At 43.8% G+C, this 20,086-nt stretch overlaps 1 protein-coding gene across 4 annotated transcripts in view; it reads left to right on the forward strand.

Moving 5' to 3' along the window:
- Positions 1-20,086, forward strand: part of LOC141103471 (uncharacterized) — a 277,006-nt gene that overhangs the window by 21,328 nt on the left and 235,592 nt on the right. The window lies entirely within an intron of this gene.

The following is a 20,086-nucleotide window of genomic DNA, read 5'->3' on the forward strand; positions in this document are numbered from 1 at the left end:
GAGAAAGCTATCAATGATTACATTGCAAATAACAATGCTGACGAAACAAACCCCCTGACTCGTTGGGAAGCTCTTAAACCATGTATCAGAGGGGTTTGTATAAGTCAAGCATCCCACTTTCATAAACATAAAAGAATACTTCACAAAAAGTTGGAAAATGCATTTTATGCAGCATCGGAAAAATTCCAAACCACTCCCTTTCCGTCCACGAAAATACAATATGACAAAGCACGTTCGGAACTTGATTTATTCTTGATGGAATCGACGGCAAAGATTCTCAGAAAATCCAAACACACTTTCTATATGAAGGCTAATAAACCTGATACTTTCTTAGCCCTTGCATTGCGAAAGAAAACCTGTAACCCGAAAACCCATTAGACTAAAACTAACCAAAGATACTCATACCAGCAATCCACAAAAAAATCTGCATGAATTTCAAAAAAAACTGTCTGACCTATATAGAGATCCCCATGATTTTGATCAATAACTATTAAACCCACTTCTGTCCTCAATTTGTCTGCCTTCCCTTTCCAATTCCCAACAAGAAACCCTAGACAGACCAATCACCAAAATAGAAATACAGATGGCAATAAAATCGCTTAAACCACATAAAGGCCGGGCATAGATGCCCTTTCAGCCACTTACTACAAGCGACTCGCAACATTACTATCCCCACTTATGGTGGAAGCCTTTAACTCCCTTCTCACAGACCACTCCTTCCGTTCAGAATCATTGGTTGCCTCAATTTCAATGATTCCAAAACTAAACACAGACGATACCTCTTGGTCTAATTGCAGACCAATATCAATACTCAATATTGATATTAAATTATTGGCTAAGGTTCTCTCTAACAGACTCAATCCTATCATAGGAACCCTAATTCACTGGGACCAAACAGGATTTATCCCCTCCAGACAAGTAGGAGACAATATACGTCGTGCTTTGCTTTTAGCTCACACAGCACGCACCCATAGTATCCCAACCTGCTTACTTTCATTAGATATCAGAAAGGCGTTTGATTCGCCATCCTGGCCTTATTTAAACTCGATCCTTCTTCGATGGGGATTCGGTACACAATTCCTTAGATGGATTTCTGCCTTATATCAGCATCCAAAAGCATTTATATCCTACTCGGGATTCTGTTCTGATCCCTTTAATATTGAAAGAGGAACACGCCAGGGTTGTCCCCTATCCCTGCTCCTCTTCGCCTTAACAATTGAACCCTTAGCTCAACTCATTTGTTCCAATGCAAACATTAGGGGTCTTGAACTTGGAGGTCATCCCCATAAAATTTGCCTATTCGCAGACAATGTCCTAATATTTCTTACTGAACCCTTGTTATCAACACCAGTCCTTCTCAACATCCTTACAGAATTTGGACATCTATTTGGTCTTATAATAAATCCTCATAAATCCAAGGCTCTAAATATATTGTTATCACCTGAACCCCAATCACAATTACACACGTCTCTCCCGTTTACCTGGCCAACAACTCATATCACCTATCTAGGTATTACCCTCACAGCAATCTGAAAGATCTCTATATGTGTAACTACTCTCCCCTACTAACACAACTCACTAAATTACTCTCAGCATGGTCATCTCTACCTCTGGCATGGATGGGCCAAAAAACAGTTATTAAAATGTCCATTCTTCCCAAGATCCTTTACCTTTTTAGAGTGCTTCCTATACCAGTCCCATCACATTTCCTACACATTCTCCGGAAAACTATCCAATACATTTGGGACAAAATTAAACCTCGACTACCCAAGCATACTCTGTATTCCCCCAAAATCAGAGGAGGTTTAGGAGTACCTGATATAAAATACTATTATGCAGCACAACTGGCTCAATTGACCAAATACCATGCTACCAAAGAAATACCACTATGGGTAGCACTTGAATCAATAGACTGCAATCCCTTATCCACTGAAAATCTCTTGTGGCTTGCCCCCAGGCAACGGAAAACTCTCACAAATCCCTACACCAAAGATAGCATTTCAATCTGGGACAGCTTGAAAACATGTTTCGGACCCCAATATCGATAAAATACTCTTCTTTCCTTTCTCCACAATCCTTCCTTCTTCTCAGCATGGTCTAAAGCTGGTTTAATACGAATCCAATTCTCTCAATCCTCTAACATAATTCCTTTCACGACTTTATGTGAACAACATAACCTACCAAAGACAGAAACCTTCAGATATCTTTAAATCAAAAACTTTTTGATCCATACCAAATCATTAGATACCACACCTCATACACTCTCCATTTTTGAACGGAGTTGTAAATCAGATCCACATAGAAGTGGCCTTATCTCAGATTTATATGTTCAATTGCTATCACATGCAACTTCCTCTCCCCCATCTTATACTTCTAAATGGAAGACAGATCTTCACTTACTCCCAGATGACTTGAATTGGACTCAGATCTGGCAAGCAACTAAATCAGCCACACCGTATATAGTAGCCCTGGAAACAAATTATGTGCTTACCAGATGGTATTTAGTTCCAGCTAGAATAGCTAAATTTAGCTACCAATACCCTTCCGATTGCTTCCGAGGTTGTAATACATTAGGCACTCACATCCATATTTGGTGGGAATGTCCTATAGCCAACTCATTTTGGATAAAAGTTTTCAAAATCCTTTCCACAATGTTTAAAGTTACTTTACCTCCTGATCATACTGTTGCATTGTTGAATAATAAACCTCAAATTCTGACTCTGCGCAAATTCAAGCTCTTGCTCTTTGTTACAACAGCAGCTAACCAAGCCATCGCAAAAGCATGGAAAACGAACTCACTTTGCATACAATCTGTTCTACAAAGCGTGATGCAAGCGATGATCCATGCTAAGACTGAAGCAATCTATCTTGACAAAATCACCAAATTTGAATCATTATGGAAACCATGGATCGAACCTTACCTTCCTCCAGATATGGATAATACTTTAATATAAACTAACAGGCCATGCTATTTACTTTACTCTTCAACTAATATATTCTCTAAATATCCAATTGTATAATACTCTCTGGAATCCCCTTGTCCCCCCCCCCCCATTTTTTTCCCTTACCCCTGTGCCCGGAAATCTTTCCTACATTGCTCCAAATCCTTAAGGTTCTAATACAAATAGGGATACTTGGGATGGTTGGTGTTTTAGGACTGTTTTTTGCCAGGTACTGCCAAGCCATAGAGTCAGATCTTGGCCCTGGCTTCAGTAACATATCTACCAACTATCCTGCAATATCTTAACTGTCATCCCACTATTGCCATTATCCCCAATCTATATTTACATTTATATAAATATTTATACTTGCTTACTGATTTTATATCATCAATCTATTCTTTATTCAATGGTTATCACTACCAGTCCAATATACCAATATTAAGTAGCATTACTTATTATACAGTAAGTCAGTCTATAATTTTGAATGATTTTTCCCTGACCAATCTTTATTCATTTGCAAAGCTTTGTTGAATGTTTTATCTTTATATTGTATAAAAAGCTCTAACAATGCAAATAAATTGTATCTTGTAAAATGCAATAAAATATTTAAGAAGGAAAATAATGGTGGCCACACAAAATAGACATTTTGGGCCCAATTTGGACATTTTCACTTAGGGGTGTACTCACTTTTGTTGCCAGCAGTTTAGACATTAATGGCTGTGTGTTGAGTTATTTTGAGGGGACAGCAAATTGACACTGTTATACAAGCTGTACACTCACTACTTTGCAGCAAAGTGTAATTTCTTCAGTGTTGTCACATGAAAAGATATAATAAAATATTTACAAAAATGTGAGGGGTGTACTCACTTTTGTGAGATACTGGATATGTCCTCTATACATGTGCATAGATCCATGTACCCAAATACTTTATCCCTTCTACTGTATACCTCAAATAGCATTCCCTTCATATACAGTTTACTGGCAGCCATTTACACTGGATGGATTTCTGATAGGTTAATCTAATGATCCTTTTGATGTTACATTAAATAAAATTATTTAGTTGTGTACATTCCCTATCTAGTGGCATTTAACTAAATAGGTTTTCTTTGAAGAAAGTTATTTATAGTTGTTTCCATTGTGTGCAGTCAGAGAATGCTTTACGACCTTTACAGGCTCAACTGGTTAGAAAGTTTATCACAATAAAGATCTAGTTAAGCTGACAATAGATGGATCAAAATTCATCCGGTTTGACAGAGACCAGCTAATTTCGACCCATGTGTGGCCGCTGCCACTTGACAGAAGTTGATCTAAAGATCGACACTAATCGAATGGGCTTGCAGCTGGTGCTGATCAGTGCAATCTGACAGTGGACAGCCCCCAAATGTCTCAGTGGAAAGGATTCCTCTATGCACCCTCTGGCTGAACAAAAAAAAAAAAAGATCCATATATGACCAGCCTTAGCATATGATTGAGGTGTATTCATATATTTTGCAGTCATACTTCTAACTACCTAAATACCCAAAAACTTACAAAAAAAACCAATGGAAAATCTCATATTAACCACTTGACCCCCTTTCATGACCAGGCCATTTTTTGTGATATGGCACTGTGTTAGTTTAACTGACAATTGCGCGTTCATGCATTGCTGTACCCAATTAAAATGTATGTTCTTTTTTTTTTTTATCCCACAAATAAAACTTTCTTTTGATGGTATTTGATTACCACTGCCGTTTTTATTTTTTGCGCTATAAACAAATAATAAAAGGACAGTTTTGAAAAAAAACAATATGTTTACTTTCTGCGATAAAATATATCCAATAACATTTAAAAAAAAAACTATTTTCTATATAGATTTAGGCCAATATGTATTCAGCTACATATTTTTGGTTAAAAAAATATATTGATTGGTTTGCGCAAATGTTATAGCATTTACAAACTATGGTGTATTTACCGGAATTTTTATTTATTTCGTTTTTTTTTCAAACTAATAATGGTGGCAATCAGTGACTTATAGTGAGACTGCGATATTGCGGTGGACAGTCAGAAACTGGCACTTTGTGGGAACCAGTGACAGTAATACAGTGATCAGTGCTAAAAATATGCACTGTCACTGTACTAATGACACTGGCTGGGAAGGGGCTAAACATCTAGGGTGATCAAAGGGTTAAATGTGTGCCTATCCAGTATTTTTGTGTACTGTGTGTGGGGCTTTTACTAAGGGATGTGATGGATTTTATTCCCTGCTTTGCATAGAAAGAAATCCATGGCATCCCTGCTGTCAGGACAGAGCTCTGCCTTGTTTACATAGGCAGAGCTCCATCCAGCCTCTCTTCCCAACAACTGGTGGGTGCCGGTGGACATCCAATCGCCAGCAGCGCCCGCTTTATATAATATAGGGATCAGTGCTAAAAATATGCACTGTCACTGTACTAATGACACTGGCTGGGAAGGGGTTAAACATCTAGGACGATCAAAAGGTTAACTGTGTGCCTAGCCAATGTTTACCTCTACTGTGTTAGATGCTTTTACTAAAGGAAGTGATGGATTTTATTTCCTACTTTGCCAGGACACAAAATCTATCACTTCCTCCCTCTGTCAGAATGAAGCTGTGCCTTGTTTACATACTCAGAGCTTCATTCTCTGTCTCTGCCCGATGATTTGCGGGTGCCGGTGGACATCCAGTGCCCGGCACCCACAGATCGGCTTCTACTGTGAGGAATCACAGCAGAAGTGGCCCGGCAGCATGCGCACCCCTTGGGAAGAAGTGCAGAATCACGTATATACACATGATTCTGCACTGGAGGGCCTCCCTGTAGCAGTGTGTCTGCTATGGGGCATTCCGGAACTTGTTAAACAGTCCTCTGTTGAGGAGGGAAATCTCCTCAATGGGGCTCAGAGAAACAAAACAAAACTGACAGCGTTTAAATTCATTCATTACTAAGAATTTCTTTTTGCTATAGATAAGCTAGAATAAAAAAATAAATAAATTAACAATTCAGTGCGCCACAGTGCACAATAATATATAATTGTGTGTTATGGTACATTGCCACGCATGTGTGTCAGAGATGCAGTACATTGCCTAACTACGTTGGGGTGCCAATTATTGGCATTGCTAAGCACTAATTCATGTAACAAGCATTAACTGGCGTGTAACACACTAAAACTGAAGAATGTGAATGAGACTGAATTTGTTCACAAACCTTACAGAACATCCTGGTCGGTTATGGTTGGATTGGAACCCAGAACTCCAGTAAAAAATACACTAATGTTAATATTAGTGCACACAAACACAATCTAGTACCCAATGTGTGGTAGGATATCAAAGATGAGGTCTTAAGCCTCGTACACACGATCGGACTTTCCAACAACAAAACTGTGGAATTTTGTTCGAAGGGTGTTGGCTCCAACTTGTCTTGCATACAAATGTTGGCCAACAATTACGAACGTAGTGACGTACAAAACGTACGTGATATTTCTATTACGAATGCTAGTTTTACAAGACCGATCGCTTCCAGCTCGTACTTGATTTCGAGCATGCGGGTTTGTACTTTGGACTTTTGTCCGACGGGTCATATTCACCATCACCTATACTGAATATCTGCCCACTGGGGAGATAAAGGAGCATAATTGAAAGTCCTGCCTGCAACTGTGGTCATTAAACCTAACATCCGCCTGTTCTGCAAAGGTAAGCAAATTGGTGTGTGTGTCTGTGGGGGGGGGGGGGGGGTAGTGTGGGGTGTGCAGAGGTAGGCAGAGAAGGAATTACAGTTTGGGTGCACAGGTGAGCAAGGAGGGGATATATTGAAGTAAGGAAGGTGGGTGTAAAGATAAGCAGAGGAGGCAGGTAGAGTTAAAGGGGTGGAAGGTTGGAGTGGAGAGGATGGGGGAGGTTTGGGGTGCAGAGGTTAGCAGGGGTTTTAGGATGCAAAGGTGTACTGACAGGGTGAATAAAGATGTAGGTCACGTGTAGGTCACGTGTAGGGCAGCCCATTTATTTCAATGGGCTGCTCTTTGTGCTACAAATGCAGAAAAAAGTCCCAAACCGATTTTTCAAAATCACACAGTGCCAAAGCACATGTCAGCAGATGCGTGAAGGGGGCATTAACAATTCATGGCACTCTTGTGTATCTGCTAAAGGGCAGCATGTTTCTGTGGTGTCAGGAAAGCGATTTTGCATGTGTTCCCAACACACACAAACGTGAACGCAGGCTAAATGTCTCAGTTACATTGGTGGTCAGTGTAAATGTTCTCATTACATTGGTGCCTGGTGTAGAATCCTTTCATTCACATTAGTGGCCAGTGTGAAGGTCCCCCTTACATTGGTGGTCAGTGTAAATCCTTCCTTATATTGGTGGCTACTGTGAATCCTTTTATTACATGAATGGCCAGTGCTGAAACTCCTCTTTATATTGGTAGTCGGTAAAAAAAAATAACAATTGACATTAAAATCCACTTGTCCCTTAAGGTTTTAGTCCCATGATGTGTCCTGATATCTCAGTGTGAAGTTTTGTTACTAATGCTGCCCAGCTCTGCCCTATTGTTGTGTACAGATGACTTACCTGCAGACCCTGGGTTTACATGTAAATACTGGCATTGATATGTAAATAGTGGCGGACTGGCAGCATTGATATGTAAAATGAGGCGGTATTCATATGTATATCATGCCCCCCTGAGGTCATATGCATCATCACCTATACTGAACGCTGCCCACTGGGGAGATAAAGGAGCATGCTTGAAAGTCCTCCCCTCCCCCAGCACTGCCACTGATCCCAGGAGTTCTAGGATCCCTAGTCTATTAATGGGTCCCCTCACCTCCCTAGTCCATGGTGTGCAGGCAGTGAGGCAATGATGTGCTGTAACCTCTAGCAACCAATCAGTGAGCAGTATTGATGTATAGTAATCTCTAGCAACCAATCAACAAGCAGAAATCATGTTCTGTAGCCTCTAGCAACTAATCAGTGAGCCGTAATGTGTGCTGTAACCTCTAGCAACCAGTCAGTTAGCGGTAATGATACACTATAACCTCTGGCAACCAATCGCAATCGCTGCCTGATCTGATTCAGTAAACAGATTTTGAGTCTAGCTGCTATTAATTTTATGTCTCAGAGCAGGTGGAGAGCGAAACTGGGTCCAATCAATATTAAAGACGGCCCTGGTTGTATGGTATAACAGAGAGAGTTGTCCTCAACTGTAATTAGTTTCATTTGGAGTATCCCACTATTCCCTTCTTCTATCCAAGTTCCAACAATAAATACATAAAAAAACAAACAAACCCCTGGATTGATTATTGGAAACGAGCGGATGAGAATGTGGGCAGTTGTGTGAAAACCTCCTGGTAACTGGCTGCAATATAAAAGGAAAGCCAAGAGAAGTCTACACACAGCAATCCATACAGGGCAGCGCTACATATAGTACCGGTGCTACCATATTGGTGCTTACCATCCAATCTTCCAGCTCAAGTTTGCTCACATAAAGTAATTGAATGACATTTACAAATATAAGTGTGTGTGTGTGTAGATCAATAAAAGGCATATCAGAAAAGTACACACTTAAGATAAAATGTTGATTGTTTACCTTCTTACACTCAATATATAGCACCAGAGAAGGTTGCATAGCATATGTAAGTACACACAGTAAGCTATAGATATATTGAGATAATGCAACTTTTTTTTTAATATATATTTGTGACTGTTATTAATGTAAAAAGTTAATACCATTCACAGATATTCAAAAATAACTCCCTGGCTGTTAACAAAGATTAGCGAGTGCCATCCATGCCTGAGGCAAAATTGCCTCACAGTTCTGACTCATAGTCCTTGTATCATAGTCCTGACTCAGGAAAGGCTCCCTTTGTTCCAAAAATAGTGGAACTGCCCCTGAGGTAATATTTGAACAATGTCCCTAATTTGTATCTTGGAGACTAGACAAATTACATGTATGATAATATTATGTGTGAGAAGTAAATCCAAGTGACCATGCTTAAAGTGGTTGTAGGAGTGGAAGTTTTTTTTTTTTACCTAAAAAAACCCTCTGCATGCAGCTTCCTAATCCCCCCTCTGATCCTGATCTCAACCCAGCAATGTGCAGGACAGCAGAGACTCTCTCGGCTCTCTCCCTCCCCATTGGCTCAGATATAGCAGCAATCTCGGCTCTCTCCCTCCCCATTGGCTCAGACATTGGCTCCTGCTTTTGTCACAGCCAGTGACGAGGGAGCGGGGCTTGGGAGTGAGCACACACTAATGCCCCCATAGTAAGTGGCCTGCTATGAGGGCAGTTGGTGGGGAGAAGAACCAGGAGCGCCAGTGGGGAACCTGAGAAGAGAAGGATCTGGGCTGCTCTGTGAAAAACCATTGCACAGAGCAGGTAAGAATAACATGTTTGTTATTTTGAAAATAAAAATGATACATCTGTGTCAATCACTTATTGTAATTGTCCCATGTAGAGCTGCAGTATTAAGTGCTCCTGATCATTAACAGCAATCATTATTGCACAAGGGATTTAATTTAGTATGTTGTAAAGTTCCCATATGGCTAATAGGTGATCATGTTCTTTTCTGATTGTATGCCCCTCTAAGCCAAATCAGGAGAATGCCTGTGGCTGCTCTTAGTAATATACCAGTTTTATTACAGGCAGATGTCTCATAGCATTATTGGTGAGATATCTGTCCTATTATGATGATAAATAGGTGTAGGGTCCTCCTCTAGTTAGGCTGCTAGGCTAAAGTTAGTTTTTGGACTTACTGTATTCAGTGGAGCAGTATTTGATTGTGCTTGTCTGGTCAGGATTTCCCTCACCTGCTTCTGGAAGAAGCTTCCAGAATGTTCTGCAGGGAGAGTCAAATGACCAGTATGAATATTTATCATGCCTCAGCCAATCCCTGGAAAGAGGTGTCCAGAAGGTGCCTAGGATGGTAATAAATGTCTGGGAGGGCTTTCCAGAGTGTTCCTCCTCTCCAGGGAGGGTTCCAGTTCTCCTGGGGCTGCTTATTTTTTTTTCAAATAAAGAAAGCCTATCCTCTATAATCAGCAATTTTTAAAACTGTGATATTATGGCTACTCTGAGCCCCCTTTTTATAGTGAGGGGGTGACTGGCTTATCCAAAAGCTTCCTCATTGGCCCTTTTAAGCCTGTTGGCCATGTTAAAAAAATGTGTGAATTTGTATATAAATTAGTTGGGACCACACATTTTGAACCTGCAGGATTTTCTGCAAATGCATAGCAGATCTAAACCTCATCCTTAGTCATCTAAATCAGCGTTTCTCAACCTTTTTTCAATCAAGGCACCCAATTAAAATTATGGACAGTCTCGAGGCACCCCATTCGAAAATGTAAAAAAATGATTCTAGTAGCTTTACATGATGCAGCAACATCCACACATAGGACATTAGAGGTGATTTGTTCTTCCAAAGCAAATACACTTTTGCACACTGGTACTGACTAGTATTCCAATGTTTCTCTTTTCCCTCAATTTCTCTCCCCAGTGCTGAGGGAGAGGGGCACGGAATGGTCAAACAAGGATGCTGTGGAGGCAACAGACAACCTCCTTATTAACTGAGGATGTCATTGGTTGTTAGGATGCAAGTTTCTAGAAAGTAATAATAGTGCAATAGGCAAACCCGTGGCTTTGTGTAACTAAAAGGCAGGCTTAATCCACCTGCTGGCTTGTATAAAATTTTTGATCAATTTTTAGGCAGTTTGCCAAGACACCCCTGTAGAAATCTAAAGGTACCCTGGTTGAAAACAGCTGATCTAAATTTATTATTATTATAATGCAACAAGTGTAATTAGTCAGTAGTGGCTATCAAGATCTGCTAGAACATTCAGCACATAAAGTAAGGGGTTTAAAACCCAATATAATGGCTCATTTAAATGCCATATATAATGTTTTTGCACATTTTTTTTTTATTATAGTCAGGACTTCTTTGTTTTCTTTATTATAGTCTAGACTAAAAGAAATTAATATTTAAAAATATGTTTCCTTTTTTGACAGGTAGATATCAAGTATTGTAGTATTTTGTAGATCATTGGGCTCCTTTTCATGTTGTTCAGTTTTTTACCTCCTTCAGAAAAAGCCTGCTGTTTACAATGTTCAATAGCTCAACCTTAAAAGTTTACAAACACAAGTGGAATAAAAATACATTTTAGCTGTTACTCTGATTATTTATTTATTTTTATTATTTTAGCCCCACTTACCTGTTATGCATCATTTTAAGATACTCACCTGCAAAGTATATCCAGCATTGTCCTGCTCTGATCTGCTGATAGGGTGCAGTATCGTGGGTCCACCTTTTTGATCCTCCATAGTCATTGGAAGCCATCTGCCTCTTCTGGGCTTAGGCAGCCGGCCTCGAATGATGGCCGCTCCTCCACCCATTGACCACTGTAGGTTCCTATACCTGCAGCCTCCTGCGATATGTTATGTGGAAACCCAAGAGGCTGAGGCAGCAGGGACACATTATTCTTGTCTAGGTGAGAATTGCAGTGGTGGGTGCCTATTTACGGCAGTGCAGAAAGCCTTAAGGGCCATACGCATGGGCTGAATATTGGGCGGCATTGACCAGAAACTGGCCAACATTCGGCACATGAGTACGGCAGCCAGTCCAACAGAAGCTGGCTTAAGGACTTAAGGACCAGCCTCGTTTTGGATTTTAGGTGTTTACATGTTTAAAACAGTTTTTTTTATACAAAATTACTTAAAACCCCCAAACATTATATATTGTTTTTTTCTAACACCCTAGAGAATAAAATGGCAGTCAATGAAATACTTTTTTTTGCACCGTATTTGTGCAGCGGTCTTATAAGCGCACTTTTTTTGGAAAAAAATTCACTTTTTTTAATTAAAAAATAAGACAACAGTAAAGTTAGCCCAATTTTTTTTTATATTGTGAAATATAATGTTACGCCAAGTAAATTGATACCCAACATGTCATGCTTCAAAATTGCGCCCGATCGTGGAATGGCGTCAAACTTTTACTCTCAAAAATCTCCATAGGCAACGTTTAAAAAATTCTACAGGTTGCATGTTTTGCATTACAGAGGAGGTCTAGGGCTAGAATTATTGCTCTCGCTCTACCAGTCGGGGTGATACCTCACATGTGTGGTTCCACCACCGTTTTCATATGCGAGCGCTACTCACGTATGCGTTCGCTTCTGCGCGCGAGCTCGTCAGGACGGGGGTTTTTTAAAAAAGAAAAATTTATTTTTATTATTTATTTTACATGATTTTATTTATTTTTACGCTGTTTTTTTTTTAAAAATGTGTCACTTTTATTCCTATTACAAGGAATGTAAACATCCCTTGTAATAGAAAAAAGCATGACAGGACTTCTTAAATATGAGATCTGGGGTCAAAAAGACCTCAGATCTCATATTTACACTAAAATGCAATAAAAAAAAAAAAAAAGTAATTTAAAAAAATGACATTGAAAAAAAAGTGCCTTTAAGACGTATGGGCAGAAGTGACGTTTTGACGCCGCTTCCGTCCAGCAGTGTCATGGAGACGAGTGGGTGCCATCTTAGCCTCACTCGTCTCCAGGCACAGAAGGGAGACAGACGCAATCACCTCCGCCGCTACCAATGGCTCCGGTAAGCGGCGGAGGGCACCGAATCGCGGCGGGAGGGGGGGCCCTCTCCCGCCACTGATAAAAGTGATCTCGTGGCGAATCCGCTGCAAAGACCACTTTTATCTGAAAGCCGACTGCCGCACGAAAATGGGGATACCGGGGTTAAGGCAGCTAGCTGCTGCCATAACAATGATATCCGCCGCCAAAGTTTGGACGTACATCGGCGTGCGGCGGTCAGCAAGTGGTTAAAGGGGCATGACCATTAAAAGTCTGCCAACAGTTAAACTATTCCAAGGCCATTATTGTTTCCCTTAAAGGTAACCTGCACAGAAAGAAATATTTGTTATCTCAGCAGTTGGAAACGGAGAAATAATTGCACTAAGTTGCTGAGAGCTCCCTCTTGTTGCTAATCTTCAAACTGCTATATTTAATAAAACAACAAAAACGAGGAAGAGTAGACTTGCAAAGATTCATAAATCAAATAAAATTACTTTAGATTTAGCACAACACTGACTGAAATAAATGTGTTTTCCTTGAAGACTTTAAGCCCTGATGCACATCAGTGTGGCTTTGAAATTGCACTACTTCAGCACAATTTCAAAGCCGCCGATCAGTGCGATTTCATGTGGCTTGCTGACATCTGTGCCACTTCATTTATACAGATGTCAATGCAAGTCACACATGAAATTGCACAGAAATAGTGCAGGAACCTTTTTCAAAGTCAATGTGACTTGAGCAGATTTGAACAGTTCCATTGCCGCAAATGGGGTGTGACTTGTTATGTGGCTTTGAACTGTCAAGTCACACAGGTGTGAACCAGATTTAAAATAAATGTCTTTATGGGAAAAATAGGTTCTATGGTGTGCTCTAAAACTGCTCTTGCTTTATGACAGGGTTTACAATAACGCAAAAAGAGAAAAAAGGGAAAAAAAGAAAAAAAAGAAAAAAGAAAGGACCTATGACTCATCCAAATTAGCACAGATCCGATGGGGTAAAGAATCGGCTTTAATTAGCCTCACCCGATACAAGGATCCGCTCACACCGTCAGCCTGAGGTATACTAATAATTAAATAGAAAACCTCTAGGGATGGTTGTCCTCTGAATAAAACTGTTAGCATACAGAAGCCGGGAGTAGCCCAAAGAATTCTTCAAGGAGGACAGGCCGGTGAATGCTAAATATCATTTATTGATTATCCAAAAAACATATACAAAACACGTTAATGCTAGAAAACTACAATAACGTCTTTTAACCTGAAGTTACTTACATAAGGTCTAACGTGTACAGACATGTATGGTAAACATGTCAGGCGGTGCATGGAGTATATAAAAAATAAAGCCTCACTGGTTTTACTTTGAATGCTGATACAAATGAAGCATACATCCCTCTGTAAGACCTGTAAGTGAGACCCGTAAGAGAGAATAGACGGAGGGGATGCATGACTATGGGAGGAACAGGGGTCAGGGAACGGTCAGTCAGGTCAGTGGTAGGGGCATAGGTTTAGCTCTTACCTGATTGGAGGTAGAAGTCAGAGGGGGCAGGGTCCAGAGGTTGGGGTTCGGTGTAGGGGGTGGATTCTGCATCATTCGGAGAAGTTTGGAGAGGAGACATCTTCTTGGGACATCCGTACTGATCACCTGCAGGTAGACAGACAGGGAGATGAGTGAGTTAGAGGCCTTGTTAGCTCAGGTTAGGGCTACAGCGGTTGAACGGGGCCCTCAGTGGCTGCAGCAGAAGCTGGCTGACGTACTAAGGGGGTCGGGAGCTTCCACTTCACCTGTCCCTTCTTCCCCGGGGAGAAAACGAGCGAGGAAGGTGCGCCCGCCGGAGCGCCTGAGCCCATCTCCTGTCCCTAGGGCTCAACAGGCGAGAAGGAGACCCTGTACCAGGGACCCTCCAGGGCTTACTATGGGGCTGCCTGCCATTGGTTCCGATGTGGGCCCTGGGAGGAATCCTACCCCCCGGCGCTCTTCAATGGCTCGCAGCACAGGCCGGAGCATGCGGCAGCCCTCCCCCTCCCCCCCGTGTAGATGCCTTGTGTGGGAGGGCGGCTCAGCGGGGGAGACGCAGCGGGATGCGCAGTGGGGGGCGTCCCTGCCCCTCAGCTGTCCAGGGAGAAGAGGATGCCCAGGATGCCAGGGTACTCACTGGGGGGGTGCCGTCATCGTCCCCCGCCAGCCGCCGACACAGGGCTCCGGAGCGTGCGGCTCTCTCTGCCACTGCTGCACAGAGAGGTGCTCGGCTAGAAGAGGAGACAGCCACGAACAGCGGTTGGGTGGGAGCGCCCTCTGCTGGTTCGCCATCCACATCGCAGGTGGGACGTCACTCCAGGATCAGTGAGAAGACTCAGGCTAGGGGACATGCCCCCTTAAAGAGACAGCACGTCCCTGCTGCAACTGGGGGAACTACTGTGCCCAGCAGTTCTTCCGTGGAGGGAACAGAGCCCGGGGCAGAAGAGGAGGCTTCCGGGAGCCCCGAGGAGGAGTCACTTGAACAAAGGAGGCAGGGGACGTCGCCGCGGCAAGATTCTTCGGCCGAGTCCGGTGAGCTCACCAGCACGGATGAAGACGATCGGTCGGTTGGGAGGCGTCCTGCTTTGCGGAGCCAGCTGGGATCCGGACGAATGGCTAGTCGTGTGGCGGTGCGGCTGCAGCCTGGTAAGTCACCAATTTTACCTTTACATACTAGTCAGGTGGGGGGGGTTAATTTGGGGGTTTCTTCAGAGGTTAGTTCGGTGTCAGGAGTGGTGGGTGGAGATGCGGGTGCTGCACCGGTTTTGTCAGCATTTTTTGCGGTTTTCCGGGAGTTATTGGCCCGTTTTGACCCGGCGGGGTCTTTTTCAGCAACTCAAGGGCCCATTGGGGCATGGGCTCCCGCGGCCTCTAGCGTGGACTCTGTTGTTCCTCTCACACCCCCCTCAGCATGGCCACTTGCGGTAGCGGTATCCGGGGCGGGGGGGTCCTCCGGGGTTAGCGTGACATCGGCGTCGCAGACGGAGGCGACTGGGGCGGACGTGAATACAGGGAAGGAGTCCTCTGAGGATAAGGTGCGGTTGGCGGATGCGGCGAAGTGCGAGATTTATGTGTGCTTTGAGGGCCCACTGGGGGTGCATCTAAAGCAAGACGTACAGGAAAAGATTTGGAAAGGGGAATATGTTGAAATATTCTCTCTTTTGCCGTTAGAAAAATTTTATATCAATAATGGTAAGGAGGACGAAAGCAAGAAGGAGGAGGAGGAGAAGCGACGCTGGAGGCTTATTCCTCACACTTTTGGGAATTGGCTTCAGGCATTTGCCATTTTGGCCAGCGTAATTGGCGAAAAAGCACCGGAGAATTGTTCTCCGCTTTTTTGTTATCTGGATGCCATTGGGGAGGCTTATCGAACCTATGGGGGTATTGCTTGGCTGCGCTATGACGAGCAATTCCGCCAGCGCAAGGCTTTGCGTCCGGGCTTGCGCTGGGACCATAAGGACATTGGGCTTTGGATGAAGCTTATGTCTCAGGCGAGGGCTTCAGGACAGCCCTTTCTCGGGGGCGCCGGCGGTTCAGGTGCCGCTGGACTGTCGGCCACACAGCGAAAAGGAGTTTGTTGGCAGTTTAACGAGGGGTCGTGCCGTTTTGGCGCGAACTGTCGTTTCCACCACGAGTGCTCTGGTTGCGGGGGCTCACATAGTTATGCCAAGTGTTTCAAGAAAGGAAAGTCCCAACCCGTTGAGTCGGCCTCAAAAAGGGAGGACGCCAGTAAACCTTCCCGAGATGGTACCGTATCTAGATAGATATCCGCGTAGGGAGGCTGCAAGTTTTTTAGCTGATGGTTTCGCCCATGGTTTTCGGATCCCGTGTTCGGGACCTGTGGCCCCGTCCCCGCGGACTCAAAACTTAAAATCAACGCGCCAATTTCCCCAGGTTGTACCGACAAATTGGCAAAGGAGGTGGAACTTGGGAGAATGGCTGGACCATTCACTCAACCCCCCGTTTTGTCTTTACACATGTCTCCCCTTGGGGTGGTACCCAAAAAGGAACCCAACAAATTCCGGTTAATTCATCATTTGTCGTATCCGAAAGGGACTTCGGTGAATGATGCCATTTCTCCGGATCTGTCTTCGGTGTCTTACACCTCCTTTGATGCCGCAGTTGGTTGGGTTCAAAGGTTTGGCCAGGGTTCATTGATGGCGAAGACGGATATAGAATCCGCTTTTCGTCTGCTGCCGGTGCATCCGGACAGTCAACATTTGCTGGGCTGCTGTTGGAAGGGGCAGTTTTATATGGACCATTGTTTGCCGATGGGCTGTTCCATCTCTTGCGCATATATTGAGGTTTTCAGCACCTTTGTGGAATGGGTAGTGCGGGAAGAGACTCAGTTGAGGTCTCGACGATTTTCTTTGCATCGGCCCCCCGGATTCATCAGTTTGTTCAGTGCTGTTGCACACTTTTGAATCTATTGCGTCACGTTTCGGAATTCCCTTGGCGCCGGGAAAGACGGAAGATCCTTCCATGGTCAGGCAGTTTTTGGGCATTGTCATTGACACGCGTCTGATGGAATGTCGCCTCCCGGACGACAAACTGGAGGACTTGCGTCAAGGGGTGGCGGAGGCTGAGGCGGCGAGGAAGGTCAGGCTTAGGCAATTGAAGTCATTATTGGGTAAGCTTAATTTCGCCTACCGCATCATGCCTATGGGACGCATCTTTAGTCGTCGTCTCTGTGCCGCTACTGCGGGAGTACTGAGGCCGCATCACTTCATCAGGCTTTCGAGTGAGCTGAAGGCCGATTTTAGGGTTTGGGGTGAGTTTTTGGCCACATACAATGGCAGGTCCTTATGGATGGCCCCGGTTGTGGCAGCCTCTGACCTTGATATTTTCACTGATGCGGCGGGTAGTTCTGGTTTTGGGGCTTTCTGCCAAGGGGCTTGGTGCGCGGCGGAGTGGCCAGAGGAGTGGAGTTCGGCGGGGTTCTTACGTAATTTAGTGTTACTGGAACTATTTCCGATTGTGGTGGTGGTTGAAATTTGGGGCTCCAAATTTCAGGATAGGCGGGTATGTTTTCACTGTGACAATTTGGGGGTGTTGGAAGTTATAGCGAGCTTGTCTGCTTCTTCTCCGCCGGTGGTGCGCTTGCTGCAGCACCTGATTTTAAAGTGCTTAAGTTTGAATAGTTTTGTACAAGCTGTTCATGTCCCGGGGGTTTTGAATTCCATTGCCGATTCTTTGTCTCGTTTCCAGTGGGAGAGGTTCCGGAGGTTGGCGCCGGAGGCGGAGCAACTGGGGGTTCCTTGTCCCGACAGGCTGTGGAGACTGGCATTGGAGTAGCTGAGGAGCTGTTACGTCGATCGGTGACCGGGGGTACGTGGGCGGCGTACTCGTCAGTGTGGGGTGAGTGGGCTACCCTGGTAAGTTCGGTTGGGGGATGTGTTTCATCGCATGATTACTTGGTTTTGTTGCTGTATTTTATTGGGACGGGATTTACGCAAGACAAGTCGGTTTAAAAAATGAACAAGAGTTTAGCTGCCTTAGCTTTTTTCTTCAGGATGCATGGCCTGATGGATGTGACGAAGGATTTTAGGGTGCGTCAGGCTATGAAGGGGTTCCGGCGCGGGCGAGTACGGCCAGATACTAGGCGCCCGGTCTCATTTGAGTTGCTTCAGGAGTTGGTGGAGCTGTTGCCCGGGGTTTGTACTTCTGTTTACGAGGTGAGGCTTTTCAATGTGGCTTTTGCGTTAGCATTTTTTTGGGCGTTGCACATTGGGCAACTAGTTAGCAAGAACAAGTGTGGGGCAGGGGGGTTAAAATTGACAGACGTGACTCTGTCTGGGGATTGTGTTCAGATTCATATTAGCAAGTCTAAAACGTATCAGTTGGGAAAAGGGGTTTCTGTGTCGTTGTTTCGGGTGCTGCCGGAATCGGTTTGTCCAGTTTCTTCTGTGCAACGATATCTTGGGGTGAGGGGGTGGGGGTCGGGGACCTTTTTGGTGCACGAGGATGGCTCATCCTTGTCGCGTTTTCAATTTTTGTCCGTTTTTCGCCGTTGTTTGGTAAAGGCAGGCAGGGAGGTTTCCCAGTTTAATACTCACTCCTTTCGTGTGGGGGCAGCCACAGAAGTGGCTAGGTGGGGTTTGGGTTCGCAGGCAGTGAGATGTATAGGTAGGTGGGAGTCAGATCGTTTTAAGATTTATGTTCGCCCTCATTTGCTTTGAAGTTGCAATGAGTGTTTGGGTGTGGTTCTATGTTCCTTTTTTGTGTTTCTTTCAGATCTTCCTCCTGGCCTGGTCTGGATTCTAGGGGATTCATACGTGTTCTGGGGGGCTGTTAGGGCTGATGTACGCCCTGAAGGGAGGCAACTGGGCATTTCTCGGAGGGAGGCTGTCTTGAAATGGTTGGGTATCCGTGGAATGATGTGGGGCCAAGTCCTTCCTGAATTTCATTTTTTTCAAGAGTTGATAGGCCTCCAGACGTTCTAGTTTTACAAGCAGGGGGCAATGATTTAGGGGTGTGGGCTGCCTGGGATCTGGTGAGGGATATCAAGTTTGATATTTTGCGCCTGCTACGTGATTTTCCTGGTTGCATCATTGTGTGGTCAGATATTGTGGCAAGAAAAGTGTGGCGTTTCGCCCGCTCCGTGGGCCGGGTGAACAAAGCCAGAATTAAGTTGAATAGGGAGGTTGGGAGGTTTGTGGCTCGGCTCGGGGGCATAGTGGTTCGACACAGGGAGCTGGAGGATCAGTCTGTTCGCTATTGGCGAGACGACGGTGTTCACTTAAATGCGGTGGGCATAGACATATGGTCCTTGGGCCTTCAGGAAGGGGTGGCAAGGGCTTTGCAGGTGTGGAGGGATTCGCTTGAATGAGGTTTCAATCAAGCTCACGTGGCGGTTCAAGGGGTCTTTGGGGGTCAGTGAAAAATTTACATGGTCACAGGATTAGTGGGGCCCATCTAAGGATAGCGCTTACATTTGGTTAGCGGTGGTTCTCCCAGGAGATAAATCCCCTGGGGGAGGGGAATATGGAAGTAAGGTGTGATGTCCGAGTGTCCTCGAGCCTGTTGGGGTACAGCTGAGGATATAGACCATTACAGTTATAAAGTGTGCCTTTTAAGACACCCAAAGACCTCTTGCTGTTGGACATTATTATTTTGTTCTTACGGGTATGTGTTACATGTTTTCATGTTATGTTATTTATTATTTGGTTAATAAATTGGCTGTTGTGGCCGTATAAAACCCATGTCACGCAGTCTGTGTCTTTAATTTAATGGTAAGGACCCAAGGTTGACGAATCCTTTAGTCAAGCATTATAGGCCACTGTCTACTGATATCTTGGTTAGTAGATGAAACCTAACAAGTCAAATATTTGTTTTCTGTATGTAATACTTTATTGTGTATTGTATGGGGAATTCCATTATCTCACTCCACTGTGTTTGCACTCTGCTGCATCTTAAAAAGAACCATTCACTCATTGGCTTATGCAAAAATCTATTTAATTTAATTTAATTAATTAATTAAAAAATCTATTTCTAAAATATTTTTTTGAATTAGGTTCTGATAAATAAGGGTTTAGAGCCACCCCAGACTAATTTTACTTTGTCTAACTTTTGG

Source organism: Aquarana catesbeiana, linkage group LG07 (genome assembly GCF_042186555.1).
Source record: "Aquarana catesbeiana isolate 2022-GZ linkage group LG07, ASM4218655v1, whole genome shotgun sequence".
Taxonomy (NCBI): Eukaryota; Metazoa; Chordata; class Amphibia; order Anura; family Ranidae; genus Aquarana; species Aquarana catesbeiana.